This window comes from Phacochoerus africanus, chromosome 8 (genome assembly GCF_016906955.1).
Source record: "Phacochoerus africanus isolate WHEZ1 chromosome 8, ROS_Pafr_v1, whole genome shotgun sequence".
In the NCBI taxonomy this organism is placed as follows: domain Eukaryota; kingdom Metazoa; phylum Chordata; class Mammalia; order Artiodactyla; family Suidae; genus Phacochoerus; species Phacochoerus africanus.
The window spans coordinates 81,024,668-81,045,796 of NC_062551.1; the positions used below are offsets into that span (position 1 = coordinate 81,024,668).

The 21,129-nt window shown below is 50.5% G+C and overlaps 1 long non-coding RNA gene across 1 annotated transcript in view; it reads left to right on the forward strand.

Moving 5' to 3' along the window:
* The window catches only part of LOC125134386 (uncharacterized), a 41,267-nt gene that overhangs the window by 13,617 nt on the left and 6,521 nt on the right, over positions 1–21,129 (forward strand). Inside the window, exon 2 of the long non-coding RNA XR_007136623.1 lies at positions 14,524–14,600. This is a non-coding gene — a long non-coding RNA (uncharacterized LOC125134386). The remainder of the gene's footprint in view (positions 1–14,523; positions 14,601–21,129) is intronic.

A 21,129-nucleotide genomic window follows, 5' to 3' on the forward strand; every position in this document is an offset into this window, starting at 1 on the left:
CAAGGCACTACAATTGCCACCATTTCACCCATAAGGAAACTGAGGCTCAGAGAGGTAAACTGAGTTGCCTAAAGTCACACAGCCAGAAAGTGATAGAGCTGGAACTTAAATCCTGTCAGTCCAGGGTTTGCTGTTAACCATTGAGCAACTTGGACTAATCCACTGTCTGCCCATGGTAAGTGCTCAACGAAATGGATGTCTGCTTGTGCTTGGGGAGAAGGAACTCTGACCAAAACAAACCCTTGATACAAACGCCCCTTGAGTGGCCCAGTGAGGTCTTGCACTTACCTTTCCCTGCCTTGCTCCTACCAGCCCTGCAAAAGAAATCCCCGATGCCCCAAACGGAGGGGAGGAGCAGAGGGAAATGACTGTTGAAAATGTGCTGGCAGGAGTCACAACAGTGTCTGCAATCATTCATGTGGATTGTGAAACCTAGACAAGTTCTGAGACTGTGACTCACAAATTTTACGTCAAGAAGGAAATTACAAAGAAGTAATAACTAGGAGCATCGTTTCTAAGAGCATCCTTCCCAGGCTGTGTCACCCTGGGCCCCTGATCCTATATTTTAGTCACAGCAGGCATCTGGAATACAGATGGGAGCTTTGCAGCCCTGCCCCCAAACTCAAGGCATCCTCCTCCCAGGTCCTCTCTCTTTCTGGACAGTTGGTTTTGGCTCTTCCCAAACTGCCCCCAGTTCCTTCTGTAGCTTTCTAAGATGATGGTTCCTGCTGGGAAGCATAGGTTCAAATCTTGGCTCAGCCGCTTGCCAGCTGAAAGCCTTTGGCAACTTTCTGGACCTCAGTACTTTTATTTGGGGACTAACTAAGGGCTACAGACGCCCATTGCCTAGGGCTCCAAGAGGGCAGTGTTCTTATGTGTTGTGTTCGTGGCCGTATCCCCAGGGCTTAGAATGGTACCTGGCATATAGTAGACCCCCTTTTTATTGGGCTGCATCTGTGGCATACAGAAGTTCCTGGGCCAGGGATCGAACTCGAGCCACAGCAGTGACATCAGATCCTTAACCCACTGGGCCACCAGGGAACTCCTAGTAGACCCTTCATAAATATTTGCTGAATGAAGGAATGAAAGTCCTAGTTTCTAGACACATAGTAGGCACTCAGTATCTGGTCACTGTTATTGTTAATAATAATAATACTGATTCCTGAAAGAGAAGCTCCTGACCAGTTGACCTCAGGATTCCTGCTACTCAGCCTGTATCTTTCTCAGGATCAATGAGTATGCTAGTTTGGGGCATATCAGTTGGTCCAGGATGAGTTTACTAGTGTGAGTCAGGGTCCTAGAGCCTGGACACCTGGGCTGGTAGAACAAAGTTGGCTAGACAAGACCTTGATCTTGAAAGATTCAGGAGGAAGATTGGGGCAGCAAGGCCTCAACTAGGGCTGCTCTCCACAGGGTTCGGCTGGACAGGCAGCACTGCAGACTCCTCTCCCAGCTGGGCTCTCACCCCCCCACCTCTGAAGACTTCCCCAAAGCTGGTCTATCCTTTGGTCTATCCTTCTTTCTGCAGTGGGGGGTTCCAGCAGGAAGCAGAGAGCCCTCTGAAGGGGTTGGCAGTGTTAGGGATGAAGAGCACCCAGGGACTAGCCACAGCCCTGAAGGAGTGGGGAAGGAGTGCAGGAAAGGAGCTGGGGCCTTAAGTAAATGAACTCAACACAGTCAACTCAGCCCGGCAGGAGAAAGGGAGCCAGGGTGATAAACACCCAACCCCTCTCTCTTCCTTTAGACACCAATCTTCGCCAGCGCTTCCATCAGCCAATTCCAAGTTGAAGCCAGAGAGCAGAGAAGCCCAGATGCCTCCCCAGGTAGAGAAAGGAGAGCCCAGCTGGAGGGGCAAGTGGAGAAGACAGCATGCTTTGTTTTTAGCACATCCACCTGTGAGAGACTTCATGTGCACTGTTAGACTATTACTGAATGTATTGCACATATTCTGACAGTCACTCTGGGAGATGAGGAAAATAAGACTCCGGAGCAGTAAAGTGACTTGGTCTGGGTCTTCTGACTGCAAAACCATTTCCTTCCTTCTTTCCTTCCTTCCTTCCTTCCTCCTTTCCTTCCTTCCTTCCTCCCTCCCTTCCTTCCTTCTTTCTTTTTTCTTTCTCTTCCTTCCTTCTGAAAAGGATGTTTTAATGAAGTCTTTAGCCTTAAATGGGAAATAGGGATATATTTCAATATCTTAAAAGCCAAAGAGATGCAAAGCACAGCCTCAGCCTAGACCAGAACTTGGAAGCCAGGCATGTTTGAATGGGGCAGCCCAGGGTAGGCTGAAGAGGAGGGTCCTGGCAGCACAGCTCCAGGAAGTCCATTGCTTTCCAGTGAGCAGGATCAATATTATCAACAGACTACCCGTTTATTATAAAAGAATATAACTCAGGAACAGCTGGATGGAAGACGTGGGGAGGGCAAGGTGTATGGGAAGGGGCATGTGTTTGTGTGCCCTCTCTGAGGGCCACGTGCCCCATATCTCCAGGTACTGACTAACTTGAAAGCTCCCCATGTTCTCTCCTTGTGGCATGATTCTGACAGAGCTCGCCTGACATTCTGGCTGTGATCCACCTTCCAGGGGAAAGCGCTCTTGACCAAGTGATGTGGAGGCTCACAAGGGAGGAAATTCAGGGGACAGGGTGTCTGGGGAAGATGTTTTATACCCCGGAGCTGCTTTGGCACTTACCAAACCATTCCAGGGGCCACCCCCCGGGGGAGGAGTCTCATTCATTTTGTGATTCAGTTGCTGTGAAACTGACAAGGTGAGGGGGGCAGGGGCTGGACTTGGGAGGGGCATTGCCCATGGAGATCAATGAGTCATTAGGTAAATTAGCATCTGGCAGTTCTGCCCCCTAGAGATATAGATATATGTACAAAGAAGCATATACAAAGATGCTCATTGCAGCTTTTTCTGTAACAGTGAGAAATTGAAAACCTCTAAATGTCCATCATTCCATGTTTTGATGGTACCTGGGGTTAACTGATATAGGTGACTGAGTGACAACACAGTGGGGCCAATGCCATTGAAAGAAGTTTTATGACTTACAATTCCAGAGAGGAGGGGGCCACACATACCATACAAGGCCACGTGGGGAAGCACCAGGGCCAGTTGGGAGGCAGAAGAAGCAAGGGAGATCACGGTCAAGAACCTTTTCTGTGGTTTTCTTGGGAAGGAATGGGCCAGATAGGGAGGGCAAGTCTGAACAAGTTTGGGATTGCTAGTTTGAAGAGTGTTGGCAGATTCTGGCCTATAGAGCTGGTTCCTAGGTGTCCAGAACGTGGCCTTGGGGTGCTTTAGGGAAATATTGACTTGACAGGGGAGGTGGTTGGGGGGTATGAGTTTTGAATTGCTTGGTTTGTATATGAAAGGTGTGTCCTCAGGCAAGTTGTTTACTGTCTCTAGGAATTTGCCAGCCCTGGGAGAGGTGGCCTTTCCAGGAGTAGCAAGGCCGTAGGATGTGAACGCATTGCAAAATACAGAAAATTTAAAACATGGTTCATATATTTAGGGAGTGACTAAAAAACCAAAAACAAAACCATCAGTATAGTCATATTTTGGGGTGCTATATGGTGGTTAAAAATAGTAAGGAGGTCTCTACGTGCTGACAGAGATGACCTCCACAACATGATTAAGAAAACAAGTTATGGGAATATTTCTTACCTGCATGATTCCATTTATACCTGGAAAAAAGCCTCAGAATGAACCTTAAATTTTCTGTACATACATGTGTGTGCAATGCACTCTAAAAATGTATGAATGAATAAACAGCAAATTAGCGTCCATGAGAAGAGGTCTTTTACTGCATCTGCATGTTTGATAATTTTATAGTAAATACATGTTCATGTATTATACGTGTAATTAATTAGAATTCATTTAAAAAACAACCTGAGGGGGGAAGGATTAGAAAAAATAAATAAAAATAAATAAAAAACAACCGGGTGGTGTTGGGGGGGGGGATTGTGTGAAGTGGTCAAGAGACACAAACTTTCAGTTATAAAAGAAATAAATTCTGGAGCTGGGATGCGCAGCTTGGTGAACTGTACCATATTGTATATTTGAAAGTTGCTAGGAGGGTAAGTAGTTCTTCAAGGTTCTCATCACAAGAAAAAACAAATTCGTTAACTATGTGAGGTGAGGATAGATGCTAACTAAGCTTACTGGGGTAATCATTTCACTAAATATACACATAAAAATCATTACATTGTACATCTTAAAGGAACACAATAGTGTCAATTATAGCTCACTAAAACTGAAAATAAAAAGGAAAACAACTCTCTTCCCTCAGATAATGTCAAATGTATGTGATGAACACAGTGGGGAAGCATAGGGGCTGGTTGGTGTGTAAGCAGAAAAGTGGGGTTAGGCAATCAGGGAGGACTTCCTGAAGGAGGGGAATCCTGAGTTATGATTTGAAGGATGGGTGAAAATTAGCCAAGTGAAGACATGGAGACAGAGTATTCTAGACAAAGGGAATGGTGGGTATGGAGGAGTGGGGGAACATCTGCATCCAGGAGTATAAGGTTTGAAAGAGAGAAGGGTGAGGGATGAGGCTGGAGAGTGGGTGGGAGCAGATCTTGCAGGGCCTCATAAACCCAGCTGAGAGGTTTTAATTTCATCCAGAGGGCAATGAGGAGCCTTGGAAGGGCTTTCAGCCTTGCCCTGAGTGGGCCAAGATGGTGAGGCCAGGAGGAGGCAAGGCAGTGAATGGATGGGATAGAAAGGCCAGGGGTCAGAATGGGGCCACCCTTCTCCCTGTCACACAGCTTCCTTTCTGAGCACGAATGCAGGGACCCTCGAAATGTAAGGTACATCAGAATCACCTGGGGGACTTGCTAAAAGCTCAGCCTGCTGGGTTCCACCCTTAGAGGTTTGTAGTAGATCTGGGATGGGGGCCCCTAGAGCTCACAGATCTAACTCATTCCCAGGTGATGCTGCTGGTTGGCGGCCCACGTGGAGAACCCCTGCTCTAATGTATCTTTCCACTCCCTCCTCCTGGCCTTTGCACTTGCCGTTCCCGCTCTTTGGGGTGCTCTTTCCCAAACCTTTGTCACCTCCTCAGAGAAGCCTTCCTTGACCACTCTGCGTGCAGTAGCCATTCAAGTCATTATTTTCTGGGCCTGTTTTCTTTTCTTTAGAGCGCTGGTCACCATTAGAAATTATTCCATTACTGTATTTGTTGATTGTCTATTTGTTGTCTGTCTGCCTCCCTTACATTGTAAACTCCAGGAAGGCAGGGATCTATCCCTAGTGGCCAAGGACAGGGCTTGGCTTGCAGCAGATACTCGGGAATTCTTTATTAAATTAAAAGCAGCTAGGGTGGGTTCTTGAGACCTGGGGAGGCTGCCAGGGCTGGGGTTTTCTGATGGAGGCCCTGGTCATGGGCACCAGAAGAGAAAGCTGTTTGGATATTGAACTGAGCTGTTGACAAGGGTTAGAAAAACTCATCCTCTTTTGGGGAGAGGGACAGGGTGGGGTGAGAAAGAGTTTAAAATAGGTGACCTTTTCAAGCAGATGTGGGAGGAAGGAAGGGCCCTGACATCACAGCTGAGAGGCCCAGAGCGCTGTTGTGGCCCAGGGGCCAGGGCCACCAGAGCAGGCCCTCTGCCTGAGTCACTCCCACCTGTAAGTCAGGCGACCCAGCCAAGCCTGGGGGTGGGGGTGTGGCCCTGGGGGAGGGGGGCAGTAGGGGTGGGAGTGTGGTCCTTGGGGGGAGCGGGGCAGTGGAGCGGGGAGAGGAGGCTCTGTGGGCCCAACCTGCATCTCCTTTCCTCTCGCAGTCCCCCTCCAACCCTACACCTGCCCACTGCGCTACGGAGGCCTGGGCAAGGCTCAGGGCCTTGGTTTCCTCATGTGGCAGTGGGGGAGGGGAGGATCAAGTCCAGGCTTCTCTGCTTGTCACAGATGACCTCACCCCAGCTAGTCACCTCCACTCCCTGCGCTCACACCTGCCTGAGTTCTGGAACCAGTCCTGCCTTCAGCCTCTATTCAAGCTTGTTATCCCCTGCCCACCCCCACTCTGGACTGCCTTTTCTAAGGCAGCGCCCTCCATCCCCTGGGGCGCTGGGTGCAGGCCAGGGAGGAGAATGGGCTTTGGCGCCTGACCGAGCTGGTCCCAGATCCAGTTCTCTCCCAGACACCCTGGTGAATCTACCTTTCTGACCTCAGTTTTCCTTTCTATAGAGTGGGCATATCTACCTTCTAGATTGTCATGCAGATGAAAATACTCTGGCATGAAAGCTGGTTTCCTTTGCCTTTTTTTCCCTGAATCTTTTTTATTGTGGTAAAATATATAAACAGAAAATGTATTATCCGAACCATTTTTTTAGTATACAGTTCAGTGGCATTAAATATATTCATAATGTGCTACTCTCACCACCATCCATCTCCCTAACTCTTTTCATTTTGTAAAACTGAAGCCCAGGAGTTCCCACTGTGGTGCAGTGGAAAGGAATCTGACCAGTATCCATGAGGATGCGGGTTCAATCTGTAGTCTTGCTCAGTGGGTTAATGATCTGGCCTTGCCGTGAGCTGTGGTGTAGGTGGCAGATGTGGCTGAGATCCTGAGTGGCTGTGGCTGTGGCTCCAATTCGACCCCTAGCCTGGGAACATCCATATGCTGCAGGTGCGGCCCTAAAAAGCAAAAAAACAAAACTAAACTAAACTAAAGCCCATTGAACAGTAATTCCCCACCCCGCCCCTTACCCCAGCCCCTGGCAACCAGCATTCTATTTTCTGTCTCTATGGGTTTAGTAGTTGACTCCTCTAAGTGCCTCATATAAGTGGAATCATAAGGCAGGTGTCTTTCTGAGTCCAGCTTATTTCACTTAGCATCATGTCCTCAAGGGTCCTCCAAGGCTGTAGCAGGTGTCAGATTGTTGTTCCTTTTGAAGGCTAAATAATATTCCATTACATGTACAGAGACCATTTTGTCTGTCCACTCCTCCAGAGATGGACATTTGGGTTGTTTCATGTTTAGCTATTGTGCCTAGCGCTGCTATGTACATGGGTGTTCACCTATCTCTTTGAGACCCTGCTTTCCGTTCTTTCAGGGGGTGTACTCGGAAGTGGAATTGCTGGATCATACGGGAATTCTATTTTTGGTTCTTGAAGAATCACCGTAGTGTTTTCTCCAGTGGTTGTACCATTTTACATTCTCATCAACCATTCTTTTGCCTCCCCAGCCCCACTCCACCCCCCAGTTCCAACTACTGCTGCTCTGAGGTCTTTCAGAATTTCTCAAAATGATGAATTCCAATGGCGATGGCAGCCCTTGGCCTGGCCCAACAGAAAGCCCTTGACCCCAGCCTGGCTGAAAGCAGAGACCATTTCACTCACCATCGACTCTGCCCCAGCCTCTGGCTCAGAGATGGTAGTGGGGCAGGAAGGTTTACCAAACGACAAGCATGCATCAAGTGCCCTCCTAGGTACTCTGCATGCATCAGTTCCTTTCTTCTCCTGACTGCACAGAGCTGTTATCATGCCTGCCAGGGGAGAGAGCCCTGGGAGGTGTCCGGACTTGCCCAAGCAAAGATCAGTCAGCTATACAGCTGGAGAGGTGGGCAGGGCCCGTTTTACAAAGGGCCTTGAATACGCTCTACACTGAGGGCAGTGGGGAGCCACTGCAGGTTTTAGACAGGGAGGCAACATGATCAGACTCAGGTGGAAAGCTCAACAGGGTTGAGAGAGGTAGGGAAGAAAGAAGGATTAATGGTTTGATTGCTGCTTCCCAGAACCGTAAGAAGGGAGATCTTGGGAGTTCCCACTGTGGCACAGCAGAAATGAATCTGACTTGTATCCATGAGGATGTGGGTTCCATCCCTGGCCTTGCTCAGTGGGTTAAGGATCCGGCATTGCCGTGGGCTGCGGTGTGTTTCACAGACATGGCTCGGATCCTGCATTGCTGTGGCTGTGCTGTAGGCCAGCAGCTGTAGCTCCAATTTGACCCCTAGCCTGGGAACTTCCATATGCCACAGGTGCAGCCCTAAAAAGGCAAAAAAAAAAAAAAGAGAGAGAGAGAGACCTTATCTTGGCAAAGAGGGAAGGTGATGCTGATGCAGGCGGGGCAGACGGCAGCACAGCTGGCCCGTGTGGTCTGGAACGAGCCGTTTAAGCTGGGATTGGGTGGGGAGCTTGAGGAGGGTCCACATTGCTAAATGCAGGGCCTATGTGGTTTTAGGCAAGTGACTTTGCTTCTCAGATTCTCAAGTTCCTCATCTGTAAAATGGGCTTCACTTCCCGGTACCACCGCTGGGAGCCGAGAGGTCAATGAGATCATTAAGACATGCAAAGCACTTAACTTAGACCAGCGCCTGGCACAGAGCAAGTACTCAGAACCACCAAGCATTGTGGGAAGTGAGGCATGTCCTTATTTTCACCACAGTCCTCACAGCTCCTGGGGCAGCCTCCCAGGTAGGCTGGGGTCTTCGCCTCCAGGAGCAGCCCCAAGCCTGGCTGCTTGGGGTGGGCTCTGTTGGGGGACCTCTCTCTGCTTCCTGCCCGGGAGAGTGGGAATGGCAGCCAAGTGTGCAGGTGCTGCCTCCCTGCCCTCCCTCCCTCCTCGCCCTCCCCCACCCTCCCCAGCTCCTGCTCTTCGCCCTGGGTCTATTTCCAGCAGCGGCTGCCTGAGGCCATCGCAGGTGTGGGTGGTGAGTCAGAGCCAGGCTGAGCGGACATGGTGGCCTTGGGGGCCTGAAGCTACCACAGCCTCCCTCCCTTGGCCTTTCTCAGCAGCCCTGTGGGCACTCTGATGGGTAGATGCTGAACCAGAGTCAAAGGGTCCCCCACCAGAGTCACCGAGATGAGGGGACATGACCCAACATGCCCCAAATCAACCTCTCTGCTGGCTGGAGGTGGGGGCTGAGGCCCTGTCCTGTTCATCTCCACGCCCAGTGTACCTAGGACTGGGCTGGGCACCCAGCAAGGATGCAATAAACACTCACTGACTGAATGGGCCAACATCCATATGGGACTTGGAGAAATAGAATTGCTGTGTGCAGGGTGCTTGTGAGGGCAGAGTGAGACTGCTGGAGACAGACGAACAAACAGAGTTTATGTGACCCTGGGCAGGTGAATTAGCCTCTCCAAGCTTCCGTTTGCTCATCAGTGAAACGGGGGTAACAATGTGCATTTTGTAAAATACGGGTGTAAATGAGGCCACCTCAGAGAACTTTCTACTGTGCCTCAGACTGTATCTATAATAAGAAGGATCGCATTTCCTTATTGGTATATTCAAATGTGTTCTCTGCCTTGGATGGCGAGCAGCTCCTGGGTCGGGACTGACTCTCATTCATCTTTGCCTTGGTGGGCCTGGCATAGAGTCAGCCAGTTCTCCGTATATGTTTGTTGCATGACTGACTGACCCCATCCAGGACTGGAATGTGTTAGATTATGAACGGTGGTAATTGTGACCATAGGCCCCAGGCTATTTGAATGCATAGAACTTCTACCCAAAAGAGAAGCTGGCTTTTGGCTTCCATTTCTTAAGCACTTGTATGCCAAGAGCTCTGCAGCTGATTTCATCAAACTCTTACGGCACCACATGAGCAGGTACTATCATTATCTCCATTCTACAGATGCGGGAACTGAGGTTCAGAGATACTCTGTCACTTGCTTCTGGTCACGTGTTCACCTAGAGGTGGAGCTGAGGCCAGTCCCAGGTCTGTCTGATCTCCCTAGGTTCTTTGTTGTTGTTGTTGTTGTTGGGATTTTTTTGACTCTACCTGCAGCATGTGGAGGTTCCCGGGCCAAGGATCGAATGGGAGCCACAGCAGCGACTCAAGCCATTGCTTGCAAGCCATCGCAGTGACAAGGGCAGATCCTTAACCTACTGCTCCACAAGAGAACACCTTCCCTCGGTGCTTAACTGTCTCTGATATCACTGGTGTAGACAGAGGAGGGAGTCGGGAAGGCACGGCTAGTGGATTTCAGTGCAGATCTGTGCTGCTGTGAAGTGGTTAGGACATCGGGACTGGAGTGGCCTGTCTGCGGGTCTGTGTGCCCGCCTAGTGCTGAGGACTTTCAGGGGTGGGACAATGTCTCCTTCAGCTGGGTGACTCCAGGGCCCAGCACGTGCCCTGGCATACAGCGGGCGCTTGCTATGAGTCTCCTGAGCGCATGAATGGCCTTTGGCCTTCTCTCTGCACTGGGTCCCACACTATTGAGACAGAACAGACCACTCTGCTCAAAGGCACTGCATTTCTGGGCACCAACCCAACCCCGGCTGGCAACAGCCAGTGCCTAAGAGGGTCACTCCCCCAGGCTGAGCTGGCTTCTTAGTCATAGTCAGCTCTTCCCTCCATTTCAGATTCTCCCTGTCCAGCCCCAGCCGACTCTCCTCTCTCTGCCTCCCATGACTCTAGAGTTCTTCCCCATCCCACTCCCAGCTCTCACACCTGGCCAAGCAGGAACTGCTTTCAGGGTCACTGAGCAGATCTGTGTCAGGTAGGCTGGGCCTTTTACTTAATTCCTTTGAGTGGCAGAGTCTTTAGTCATTGTCAAATCTCCAGATCCTAGCACAGTGCCAGACACATAATATGTGCTCAGTGATATTTGCTCAGTGAATGAACACATCTCAAGACTCGATGCATCTGCAGCTCTCTTGGGCTCTCTGCTGCCAAAGCTCTGGATTAATGTGTGTGTGGCCTTGGCATTTCTAGGCCTTGGTTTTCCCATCTTTGTTTTTTGTTTTGTTTTGTCTTTTCTAGGGCTGCATCCTCGGCATATGGAGGTTCCCAGGCCAGGGGTCAAATCGGAGTTGTAGCCACTGGCCTACGCCACAGCCACAGCCACAGCAATGCCAGATCCGAGCCATGTCTGCGACCCACACCACAGCCCATGGCAACGCCGGATCCTTAACCCACTGAACAAGGCCAGGGATTGAACCCGCAACCTCATGGTTCCTAGTTGGAATTGCTAACCACTGCGCCACAACGGGCACTCCAGTTTTCCCATCTTTGAAATGGATGGGTTTGATGGAAGCAGCCCCGTCCACCCCAGAGTCCAACATGCCGGACAGATGGGGGGCATTCCCACATAAGCCTCTCCCCACCAAGCCCTGCGCACACCCAGATTTTGATCAATCTCAAAAATCATTGCAAAGCCCTAAAGGTTTGTGATGGTCACAATTATTTCCCTGGGAACTAGCCACTCACTGTGGGTTGGGGCCTTACAACCCTTAGTGCAAGAGCAAAACTCTCTTATTCTCTTCAAGGCAGCAGATTGCAGAGCATCAGGTGTGAATGACATTATTATAAGGATTCAGTTGTTTATCCTTTATCTATTTTCCAACTCTTTATGGAGCATCTTCTAACTACCTGGCCCTGGGGATATAACAATGGACAAAAAGCCCTTTTGGAGCTTAGATTCTAGTAGAAGAGATAGAAAATTAAAAAAAAAAATAGATACCTATTAACTGGGAAGATTTCTTTTTGTTTGTTTTTTTGTTTGGTTTTTTTTTTTGCTATTTCTTGGGCCGCTCCTGCGGCATATGGAGGTTCCCAGGCTAGGGGTCAAATCGGAGCTGTAGCCACCGGCCTACGCCAGAGCCACAGCAACGTGGGATCCGAGCCGCGTCTGCAACCTACACCACAGCTCACGGCAACACTGGATCCTTAACCCACTGAGCAAGTGCAGGGACTGAACCCGCAACCTCATGGTTCCTAGTCGGATTCGTTAACCACTGCGCCACGACGGGAACTCCTAACTGGGAAGATTTCTAATCACAGTAAGTGCCATGAAGGAAATCTTTGAGGGTGCTGGGCCAAAGAGGGCCAGGGAACGGGGACTACCTTGGGAGGTGTCAAAGTTGGTCCCAAAGCTTCATTGAAGGACTTTTTTGAACTGCGACTAGAGGATGCGAAGGCGCTGTCCTTGCGAAAAGCAGAGGGAAGAGCACACTGCGCAGAAGGAACAGTATAGGCAAAAGCTCCAAAGAGAGAAGGGATAATTGTGGATCTTTTTAATTTTCTTAAAAAAGAAAATAAATATAAAACTGTATTTCTTGGGAGTTCCCTGGTGGCTCAGCAGGTTAAGGATCCAGCATGGTCACTGCTGTGGCTCGGGTTCAATCCCTGGCCCCAAAACTTTGTCGGGTGTGGCCCCCCAAAAAAACCTATCAGCCTTTAGTTATTAGTAGTGCCAGATTAATTTCTTCATTCAACAAACGAGCCCCTGCTGTGATAGCTGGCCCTGTGCTAGGCCCCGGGGACAAAGAGCTACGCTTGAAAGCGACATTCTTGTCACACACATCCTGGACCTGGCACCCCGTGGAGCTGAGCTGGTCTGATGTTTGCGAAGGGCTCCCAGCTTGGATCCTTGGGGAATCCAAATAAACCCCGCAGGTTCTGGCATCCCAGGCCTCCGGCCAGCCAGCCAGCCGCTCCGGCCTCCATAGGAGGGAGGCTTCTGTTTCCTGCCTCTCCCTCCCCCACCCACCTGGGCACAGAGGGTCTTTCATCCATTGTTACTGCTTCCTGCCCATCCATCTCCAGCTGCTGGTCTGCACCCTGCAGATTTACACTGACAAGCGGATGCTTTTACCAGGACCCTCGAGGGGGATAGGGAGGGGCGTGGCCTGGGGTGGGAGCAGTGGGGGAAGGAGGGCTAGAGCTTTGTGACAAGGAAGAGTTTCCTGCTCTGAGGAGGTGTCAGACCCTGACGGCCGGGAGGCCGGGAAGCAGGCCTCTGTCCCCCAAGCCTCCCCCATGCTAGGGGAGGGAGTGATTAATGACCCCTGACTCACCAGGGCCTCCATGCCCCTTGGACTGGGTTTGGGTTCAGTAACATCTTCCCCAGCCCCATTTCCGATGTGCAGAATGAGCACTGGGCTTGGAGTCGGGAGCCTGGGGTTGACGGACCATCTCCACCAACTCTTAGCTGGGCGACTTAGGCAAATTCTGTAACCTCTTGGGGCCTCAGTGTCCTCATTCGACAAGCAATTCTCATAATCCATGCCCAGCAGTGTTGTGAAAATGAACGCAATCAATGCCGTAAAATGAGAAGCATTATCTCCCCTTGGGCTCTCCTATCCAAAGTAGGAAGGTTACAAACTGGCTTCCTTGAAGGAAGGCTTGGCTGAGCACCTACTGTGTGCCAGCATTGACAATAAGGAGCACCAAGACTCAGTTCTAAGTGAGAGGGACAAGCGGACAGACATGCATCACGCAGTTGGTGGAAGCATTTGAACAAACGGGTTGAGGGTGTGGCTCCAGAGCCAGCCTGCCTGGTTCTGCCCTTTACTGGCTGTGTGGCTATATGCAAGTCACTTAACCTCTCTTGGCCTCATTTCCTAAATTTGAAAACAAGGGGAATAATTACCCCCCCTCATAAAATTGTCATAAGGGTTAAATTACGTACTATTTATAAAATACTTAGTACAGTGCCTGGCACATAGTAAATCTCAATGAATAAATGTTGTTTTTATTATAGGGACTGTATTTCACTCAGAATGTCAGGAGCCCTGTCTCTAAGCAGAACTGCTGTAGCCAAAGCAGAAGGGACTACCACGCTGAGTGAGCAGCTGGTCAGGCATCCGTTCTCCACAGTGGCTCTGTCTGTCCATCCAGGACAGCATAGATTCAGTGACCATCAGTCCCACCAAGGCCATTAGCACGAGGTTGGAGCCGACACTGAACCCCAAGGTGCTGGAGCTTGAGGAGAGCGATGGCCATGAGGTCCCCCCGGGCAGTGGAGCTGCTTTTCCACAAGCTGGTGATGGGCTCGCGCTTCCAGGGCCTGAGCCCCCCACAAGAGCATTGGCCGGTCCACAACGTGATGTCTGAGGGACTGGCAGGGCACAGACCCCTGTCCAGTGGAGCGAGAGCCCTCCCTTAGACATGAGGGTTCAGTCCCCACCCCCTGCAGCCTGCCTGGGTGGGAGGAAGAAAACTCAAGGAAGCCCCTGAACCCCAAGGGAGAGAGAGGACCAGGATGGGAAAGCACTGGGGTGGGGGGAAATACTGGGGCTCTGGGATTGGTAAGGGTGAGGACCCCTGGACCCCTTTCTGCTGGTACATACATATTTTCCAGACATAGCAACTCATTTCCATCAAAGCCAACCCAGGGGAAGGCTACTGCTACTTGCCCTATCAGGAAAACTGCCCAGCTGTCCCATGTTCAATTGTGACTAAGGAACCACGAGACCAGAGGAGTTGGAAATAATTCTGTACATTCAAAGCAAAATTATCATGTGTTATTCATAATTATTCATAATTAAATTATTGTGAAAAAATTTCTTATGGAGTTCCTATTGTGGCTCAACAGAAACAAACCCGACTAGTATACATGAGGGTGAAGGTTCGATTCCTGGCCCCCCTCAGTGGGTTAAAGATCTGGTGTGGCCGAGAGCTGTGGTGCAGCTCACAGACATGGCTTGGATCCTGCATTGCTGTGGCTATGGCATAAGCCGGCTCCACTTTGCTCCCTAGCCTGGGAAATTCCATATGCCACACTTGCAGCCCCCCCCCCCAAAAAAAAGAAAGAAAAAAAAAAGAAAAAGAAAAAAAAGTTCTTATGTTGTACAGGTGCTGATGAAGTCAACACGGAGTGGAGAGGAGCTGGTACTGGAGCAGGGGACCGTATGAGGAGCTGAGCCTTCGTGGTGAGTGTGGATGAACAAGGACACAATGTGAGCAAAAGCACGGAGCTGAGAAACAGCCTTGGATGCTCCAGGGAACAGCAAGTGGAGTTTCCGACGAGGCTCAGTAAGAAGAGAGGCAGAGCTGGGACTCAGGGTACCATAAGCCTCGTGAAGGGATTGGATCATGGTCTGTAGATGATGAGGTTTTAAGTGGAGGAGGACAGGTTAGATTTTGATTCTTCTCAAACCACCCCGGTTGCAGGATGGAGGATGGATTGGAGGGTGGAGCCTGGAGGCAGCGGGATCACACAGGAGGTTAGTGAGTAGTGCTCCGGGAAGTCAAAGGGGGGGTAAGTTTCTTGCCCCTTTGTGTTGTTTTGAAGGTTAGATGAGAACAATATACTCATAAAGGGTCTAGCACAGTGCCTGGCACACAGTAGGTACCCAGTGAAAGGTCATCGTAAATGTAGTGAAATGCTGAGGGTCTGAACTGGGACTGGTTTGAAAAACACTGACAGTCAAATCTGCAGGAATCTTTGACTGAATGGATGTGGGGGTGAAAGAAGAGGAGTCAAAGAAGTCCTTAAAGATTTTTTAAGCACGCACCCTGTTGTGAGCCAATTCACCTAGCAGATGGTCCAGCTCTGTTCATACGCCACTTCTCCTTGAGCACCTACTATGGGCAAGGTACTTTCCTAGGTGCTAAAGCTATGACACCAGGCAGAGCAGTCCCTAGTCCCCTGGTGCTCTTTGTTCAGACTTTGTCAGTGAGGGAAGGACCTCATGCCTGCTTTCATCAGATGGCCTGAGATTGCTATGGCTTCTGGAGCTGCCTCCTGGCAATCTGCAGACATCTCGAACCCAGCATGCCCCAAACTCAATTCCCACCACTGCCCCTCCTGCCTGCATGTTTCCCCTCCTCAGAAAATGGCACTGCCACCCACCAGGCACTCAGGCCAGAGACCTGGGTGTCCCCTTCAGTGTCCCCTTCCTCTCTTCCCTCTACCCCACCCCGACCCAATCCATCTGTAGCTTCAGAGTTTGTTTCCAAAACGTATTTTGGATCCATGTTATTACCCACACAACAGGCAAGAACAAGCTGCTTCTGTTTTTGGAAGGGTTTTTGGGCTGTGCCTACATCATGCAGAAGTTCCTGGGACAGAGATTGAGCCTACACCATAGCAGTGACAACTCTGGATCCTAACCTATTGTGCCACGAGGGAAATCCAAGAGCAAGCGTCTGAAAAGGCAAACCACACCCTGTGGGTCCACTGCTGAAAACCTTGTTTCAGGAGCTTTCCAATGATGTGGCGTCTAATCCATAAGCCCAAGTGGGTCCTTAAAGCTGGCACAGGTCTGGCCCTGCCCGCTTCGGAGCTCTTCCTGCAAGGCTAGAGTCCTCCCCTCTCCCCACCCCCCTGTACTGGCCTTCTAGTTTCTTAAATCACTGAGATCTTTCCCACCTTCGGGCAATTGTGCATGCTGCTCTCTATCCTGAGATGCCCTTCCCTCCATTCTTTGCTGGGCTGGCTTCTTCTCACTCCCCGGGTCCCAGCTTAAGTGCCCCCTCCTTCCAGAGGCCTCCCAGCTCATCTCGGTCTCCCCCATTAGCTCTATCTCAGCACTGCTCAGGTCCCTCATAGCACTTAGCTCAATATGCAATAATTTTATTTGTCCATTTGTATCATCTGTCTCCCCCCACATTTGACTAGATTTCTGGAAAGCAGCATCCACATCTGCCTCCCTCCCATGGGGTTCCTACAGCCCAGCACAGCATCTGCCCTGCAGCCTGCCCTGTACTGACACTGCCTGTGCGCTAAGTTCCACCGGTCCAGCCAGCGCATCAACACTCTCGCAGCATCTCTGAACTCCCCTTTTGTTTAAAGAGCATCACACTCTCTCCTCTCCCCCGCCTCAGTGGAAGAACTTGTGGGTTATCTTGTCATCTATCAATCTCTAATAAACCGGGTTATTTTTAGAACAGGTGAAAGCAACGATCTAACATCTCTGAGAGGATTTTCCACTCCCATCTGCCTTTCTACTGCATTCTGGTTTCCTGTGGTGGTTGCGGAGGCTGCCAAGCCAGCAGGCTTTGTTTTTCTGGGGTGCAGAGAAGGGCCTAAAAAGCAACCCAAGCCCCCCCTTACCCCTTCTCCCACCCTGCATCGTGAGAAATTTGAGGTGCCTAGGACAATCCTCTGGCACACAGTGGGAAACCTGGGAGAAAGCCTGGTGCTCCTTACTTGCTGTGTGACCTTGGGCTTGTCACTTTCCCTTTCTGAGCCTCCGTTACTCATCTGTAGAAGGAGGAGGTTGGAGGGTTAATTACTAAAGACTCTGACAGCTAAGATTTGGATGAAACCATGAGCCAGTGAGTCTTTTCCATCCCTGGCCATCAGATTAGATGATGGTCTCAATTCTTTCTATGAACGAAATGTGGCCGGTGCTTCTTATAGCACTTATGCAAATGTATGCAAATTATTGTAAAAATAAAGGACCCCAGAAGCTCTAGTTCACTGGACCAAGGTCTGGCCAGATCTGGGGTGGAGGGGAAACTTAGCTCAAGCTTTCACCCTGCTTGACTGTCTTTCCCCACATCCCACTCGACAGAGAGGAAACCGAGGCTCATAGAGGGAAAGTGACTTGCCCAGGGTCACAAGGCAAGAAGCTGGCAAAGGGTATTTGTAGTCAGGTCAACATTCTGGCCCTTTTCTCCCTTGCTCTTCCTGCCATTCAGCTGCAGGCCTGGAGCTCGCACCAGCTCTAAGGGAGGGGTGGTGCATCCCCTGGTCGACACAAGGTGGCCTGGAAGAAGCTTTGGAAGGGAGTGCAGTCAAAATGCTTGATATGTGGAGCAGGCAGAGGCCCTTTTGCTTCTGCGATCAGGGTGAAGGTGTTCTTTGAGTCACATGCTGAAAAATGGCGATGCAGAGAGACATTCCGGGCAGAATGAACAGCACGCGCCGAGGAGGAGATGCAGAAAGAGGACGGCACCCCATGCCCATGCCTCCTTATAAAGATGACTTCAGGGAGTTCCCTCTGTGGCTCAGTGGGTTAAGAACCTGGCTAGTATCCATGAGGATGCAGGTTCCATCCCTGGCCTCACTCAATGGGTTAAGGATCCAGCGTTGCCGCAAGCTGCGGCATGGGTCACAGATTCGGCTCGGATCCAGTGTTTCTGTGGGCGTGGCGTAGGCCAGCAGCTTCAGCTCCGATTCAACCCCTATCCTGGGAATTCCATATGCTGCAGGTGCGGCCCTAAAACAAAAACAAAGACTTCAAAACAAGCCCTCCGATGTGTCCCCTTCAAACCAGAAGGCTCCCCTCCCACCCCCCATCCTGGTTCTTTTATATAGAAACTCCCCTGCCTGAGGATAGAGCACATGTAGGGAAAGAGTGAAAAGCAAGTTGGAGAGCAGCATGGGGATCAACTTGTACAAGGCCTGAAATGGTAGGCTAAAGGATCTGAGAGCAATAGGGAGCCATGGAAGGTTTTAGGGCAGTGAGAGAAGTCATCAAAGTTTAGGATGACCCAATGGGCTGCCAGTGGCAGGGAAATCAGTTTGAAGACTGGACGATAGTCCCAATGGTTAAAGCAAAGGCCTGAACCAAATTGAGGAGGCAGGGCTAGAACATGGACATTTGTCTGAATGAAGCTGTCTGAGCCTGCTGGGCTGGGGAAGCAAGGGAGAGAACTGAGAAGAGAGGGTTCTGCTTAATCCAGGGAGGAAGGAGGCTCAGGCCTCTCTCTCTAACCTTCTTAGGGCTGGCGATTCCCCAAGCTGGTGACCGGGCAGGACTGAAAGGAGGTGCCCAGGTCAGTGGAGCAGCTGCCCACCAGGAATCCAGGACAGAGGACAGCTTGACTTGGTTCTCTGGGGACTTTTACTCTATTTCTCTAACTTGTTAAGGAAAGACCTGAGGGCCTTAGGGGACCACGAGGCAATTATTTCTCAAACATTTATTTAGTACTCACTAGGGCAAAGTATTAGTATAGAGGACAGATATGCTGAGACCCTATTTTCTGAATCTCAAACTAAGACATACAATCTACAGAGGATTTTTTTTTTTTTTCAAATTTGAGATTTATCTATAGGACAAGTGCTTTAATCGCATCTGTTAGGAGTTGTGTCCCCCCAAAAAAACAGATATGTTGAAGTACTAACCCCCAGTGCCTTAGAATGGGACCTTTTTCGGAAATAACGTTGTTGCAAATATAAGATGAGATCCTGCAGGAAAAGGGTTGGCCCTTAATTCAATATCTTTACGAGAAGAGGAGAAGGCTGCAGAGGAAGCGGGCCGGGGTGGCAGAGGCTGAGGTTGGAATGATGCAGCTGAAAACCATGGAAAACCAGGCACTGAAGCCCACCACCAGAAGCCAGGAACAGGAGAGAAAGGATCTAACCAGAGTCTCTGACAGCATGGCCTTGATGACACCTTGATTTCAATCCTTATATCTGCAGAACAGTGAGATAATAAATTTCTCTTCTCTTAAGCTACCTCATTTGTGGTACTGTGTCGCACTAGCCCTAGGAAACTCATACACTGCAACAAATCACTTTTCACTTTGTCCATTTTGGCCCTGATCACCACTTTAAAGGAGGCTATCTTCTGGCTTGTCTCTGTGGAGGTGTGGGTTCGAACCTCGGCCTGACTCAGTGGGTTAAGGATCCAACATTGCCGCCGCTGTGGCATGGGTCACAGCTCCAGCTCAGATGCTATTCCTGGCCCTGGAACTTCTATATACCATGGGGGCAACTGCAAGATTAAAAAAAAAAAAGAAGAAAAGAAAAGAAGATATCTTTCTAGAACAAACATGTCTAATGTTACTTCTTTGCTCAAAACTTGTCCATAGCTCCCCAGTGCCTAGGGCAATGCTTTAAGGGACTTCTTGCCTAGGTCCTGGCTGCTCCTCAGCCTCACGGCTCAGCACCTTCCCCTCCCCTCTCAGCACCAACACCTCTTTGGACCTTTCCTCTTGTTACTCCCTCCATACTTCCCCCTTCTGGCCCCAACACCTGTTCCCTCTTCCCTTTCCTTGGTGGAGCAGTTAAGAAGAGAACACTTTGTTTTGAATCCTGGCTAGTGTCACCTTGCCCAAGTTCTTACCTCAATGCCTCAGTTTCCTCCCCTGTAAAATGGGACTGCTAGCACTTCCAATCTCATGGGTTTGTTTGAGGATGGAAAGGTATAAAAGCCTCTAAAGGCTTAGCCCTTGAGCCTAGCTTGTAGGAAGCCCCCCAAAGCATTGTTCATATCACCTCCCTTATGCTGGGCGTGCTGTCCCCCAGAAAGCCTCCCTGCCAGATTCTGTCACCCAGGTCTCACGTCTGTCTCATCACTTTGGTGTCTCCATCAGATTGTGCACTTCTCAGGGTACACAGCAGGTGCTGGATAAAGGCTTGCTGAATGAGCTATTGAGCCAAGAATTAGCAGTGGCCAAGGAGATATGGGAATTAGAGCTAGGGGACAGCTTTCATAGAATAGTCTGTCCATCCTTTGGGAAGTATAAATACCCTTAGTTCTGAGAGCATGAGAAAGAGAGAACCAGAGAGAACAAGGCAGCGGGCAGGGTACAAGGGGCAGAACTCGAACCTCCCTCTAGCACCCCTGACCTTGCCCCCCAGCCCCGGCACACCCTGCCCCCCGTGGTGCACCTCCACAGGCTGTCACCCACGCGCACCTACCCCGTCCCCAGCCAGCAGCTTCCTCTGACACACATTTTCCATTGCTGGGTGGGGCAGAGCAGGTTACAGGTGAAAACAATCTCCGAGGTTTCCTCTTTAGTCCTTCCCCCACCTCCCAGCCCCTCACCTGGGTTTGGTTTCTATCTCGGCCGAACCTACCTATCCACAGCCCCTCACTTCCATGGCACAGGGTCAGTCAGGGATGAGAACATTCAAGATGATGGGGTGTCACCTGGTGTCCCAGATCAGGTACAGGCCGAGGAGTCAGGAGGCTGGCTCTGCTGCGTTTGAGCTGTGTGCCTCTGGGCAAGCCCCCTGCCCTCTCTGAGCTGTCCTTGCCTGCATGTGTAAAAAGGAGGCATAATTCTAGTCCCCTGGGACTGTTGTGAGACTTAAATGGAAAGAGTTTGAATGAGCTCTAGCAATCTGGTTATTTGTGGGGACAGAGCAGGAGCCCAGCGGCAACAGGGAAGCTCCTTTTCTCTGGGCCCAACACTGTGCCAGGCACAGAGGGGCTGCAAGCGTTTGGACTCCAGTGCTTGTTGGGTGTGGGGGGTTGGGGTCTAGATTCTATGGAAAGAACCCCAGAATGCACAGGAGTTATAGACCTGGGCTCGGCACCCCCGCACTCGCTACGTGACTTCAGCAGGTCAGTTTCCCCCATACAATCAGGGGGGTCACTTGGAGGTTCTCTAGGTCTTCCGGGTCTGGCCTCTCAGACCCTGTGCCAAGAGAAGACCAGTCCAGGTCAGGCTGTGCGGACCTCTGAGTTGTCACCATTTTTTAAGCCACTCGTGAGAACCTGGGGTGAAACCTTGGCTCGAGGCCAGTCCTCCTTCATTTCCTCCCACTGGCTTCTGTGG